This window comes from Triticum dicoccoides, chromosome 7B, assembly GCF_002162155.2.
Source record: "Triticum dicoccoides isolate Atlit2015 ecotype Zavitan chromosome 7B, WEW_v2.0, whole genome shotgun sequence".
Classification (NCBI taxonomy): domain Eukaryota; kingdom Viridiplantae; phylum Streptophyta; class Magnoliopsida; order Poales; family Poaceae; genus Triticum; species Triticum dicoccoides.
In genome coordinates, this window is record NC_041393.1 from 118,113,985 (window position 1) to 118,117,295 (window position 3,311).

A 3,311-nucleotide genomic window follows, 5' to 3' on the forward strand; every position below is an offset into this window, starting at 1 on the left:
ACTGCCATGGGGACGCGCCGAGAATCTAGGCTGCCCAGCCCCCATTTATTCCTGCGGCCATTTACCTTCATCTCTCGCGTCACATGAAAAATATGCACACCCACGGCAACACATACAGAGAGGACATCCAGCGGTTCCAATGGCGATCCCCGTGGCTCCAACGGCGCTCCCAGTGGCCGATGCCAACAACGGCTGTCAGTTCACCATGCATCACGTAGTGGACACCCACAAGAGGGGGAAGGCCCTCTCGGTGGTGTACACGAACGATCCAGTGTCGATGGAGAGCTCTATCCAAACTATGGAGCAGTTCCTTGCCGATGACAAGTACCAAGTGGTCGGCTTCGACCTCGAGTACACCATCGGTCATGCTGGGCAAGATCAGAAGGTTGCTGTCACCAAGTTGTGTGTGCAACATGGTGTCCTTGTCTACCACTACCACCTGGCCACAAGGCCTTGCGAGCGTTTCTCCAGGTTTATCAATAGCTCCCTCTACAATTTCGCTATGGTGGACACCACCAACGATCTAAAAGCGCTCAAGGTTTTGGGCTTGAAATGTCGGAATCTTGTCAACATCCAGGACCACTACAAGGTCTAGGGCAGCGACAACAACAAACAGAACTCCCTGGTTGACCTCGCCTCGGCCATCATCGACCCATACTACATGAAGATGAAGGATGAGAGCAAGAAGGACAAGAAATCCTGGCACGGTGTTTGGCATGAGAGACTGGATGAACAACACATCAAGTACGCGGCCAAGGACGCGTACACAAGCTACGAGATGTACAGGCAGATTGTTGACATGAGGAAGTGTCTTCTTCATGCCCCAGACGAGGGATCGAGCCACAGAGCAGTGGCAGGAGCGTCACAAGAAGTAGATGACTAGATGATCGTTTCTCCTACTTTTTTTGAAACGGAATTTCTCCTACTTTAAAATTCATGCAATTGTTTATTGAGGTGTGTAGACACACACATTATTCTTCTATAGACATAGCAAATCACACGGCTTATTAGCACCAATCGTCTATATTATTATTGGTCTTTGCACACATTTCTGACCACGAACCTGTTTGCCGCATATCACACACATCTTGTCCAGTTAAACCATTTCCATTGTGTTGCACAATAAAGGCTGCAAAGAGGGATCTACAGAAGCAAGGACCAACTTCCCTACCGATAGCTAATCTAACAGAACTCCCAAGTTAACTGTGATGAGGCTGGAGTAGTCATGAGATGGGTGACCGGATGGGAAGTGGACTAGATATTAACTAGTTGGATGGGTACTGCAAAGGTTTATTATAAACCTTTGTAGTGAACCATCCACCTAGTTAATATCAAGGTGTTTGTTTTGTAATTTTTGACATTTTTTGTTTTTTAAACACATGTTGATTCGCTTGAAGAAGGTCTATCTCGTTACTTTTTGATATTTTTTGTTTTTTGAAAACACAAATGAACCTCTGTGTACTTGTTCTCAAATTAACCTCCAGGCATGTTTTCCGCATATCACACACATCTTGTTAAGTTGAACCATTGTTGTTCTCTTCCCTAATCCAAACAGTTCATTCGAGTGAACCGTATGCCGTATATCACTCACACCTTGATTTGGTTGACTGTTTCTGTTGCTTTCCCTGTTAGCAAACAGTTCATCGGAGCGAACTATATGTCGTATATTGCACACACATTGATATGACCGCCCATTTCTATTGTTTTGCCTCATTGCAAACAGTTCGAATGGACTAACCGTGTGCCCTGCATCGCACACGTAACTAAAATTTGAACTGTGTTTGATGGCTCCACCATCGCAAATGGTTTGCACCTTTTTTGACGGTTCTTTTACACCACCGTCTACGATTAATGCATCACACACAATTTTGTGAAAGGGTCTCTGGTCGTAGTGTCGCATTAGCAGCATCCTGTAGTAGTGAAAAGTGGGCAAGACGGTATCGCAATGCTTGAAAACAAGGCCTAGGGTTCATACTTTCACTAGTGCAAAAGTCTCTCGACAATGATAACATAATTAAATCATATGGAAATCCCTCAATGTGTGACAAAGAGTCACTCCAAAGTTCCTATCGCAGAGAACACAATATGATATTGCTTGTAGGGTAAGAAACCACCTCAAAGTTATTCTTTTCGATCAATCCATTGAGCTATTCCTACAAATGTCACAAACAGCCCTAGAGTTTGTAGTAAAATAACGCCATATGATACACATCAATCAACCCTAATGTCAGCTAGATACTCCAATGTCACCACAAGTATTCGTGGGTCAATTATACGATATGCACCAAACAACTTCAGATTCATCATATTCAATCCAACACAAAGATCCAACGCGCTTGCGGCTACGGATCCAGCCCTACTCTTTCACCTACCTCTATCGGCTCAAGCGAGAGAGGAAGTTAGAGAGATCCAACAGGGCTCGATGCATGTGACACTGGAGGGGGACTGCAATGACACCTGGGTGTGTGCTCTTGGTGGGAGATTTTCTTCCAAAAGGTTTTACAACCACTGCTTCAGAGAAATGGTCGTTGTGGCTTTGGAAGGCCAAAATCCCGATCAAGTTCAAAATGTTTTGCTGGCTGCTGGTGGTGGACTGCCTAAACATGAGGAATATGTTGAGATGTAGGCACTACGCTATTGCGGGCAATAACTACACATGCATGTTGTGTCAGAACCCTCCCGAGGAAACTGTGGAGCACCTATTCTTTGCCTGCCCGTTTAGCCAACAATGTTGGGACAAGGTGGGTCTGCGGTGGCCGGTTTCGGGCAACATGATTTCTTTGCTACATGGTGGCAGAGGCTAATGGCAGCGTCTGAAAGTGCAACTATCCATAGGTGGTTTTGGTAATTCATAACAACATATAGCTCATTGAGCTAATACTATTCCAAGACAAATATTTCAGGAAAGCTCAATGAATGGCATGGCATGGATGATGAAAGTGGATCCCTCAAAATATTAAGGATAAAAGGATTGGCTCAATCTCAAAAGCTCAAGACCCTAAATTTTATATTTTAGTGATCCAAGATCACATTGAGTCCATAGGAAAAGCCAATACTATCAAGGAGGGATGAGGTGTTGCTTAATGAGTTTCTTGCTTCAAGTGCTTAGTGATATGCTCCAAAAACCCTCAACTACTTTCCCATATACACATATGACCTAAACCTAAAGTCAAACTCGGCCCCACCGATTCTTTCTATCCGGCGCCACCGAGTTCAGATGTCACAGCCACTGCCACAAATCCTAGGCAAATCGGTCTCACCGATAGGGATCTCGGTCTCACCGAGATGGGATTGTAATCTCTCTGTTTCCC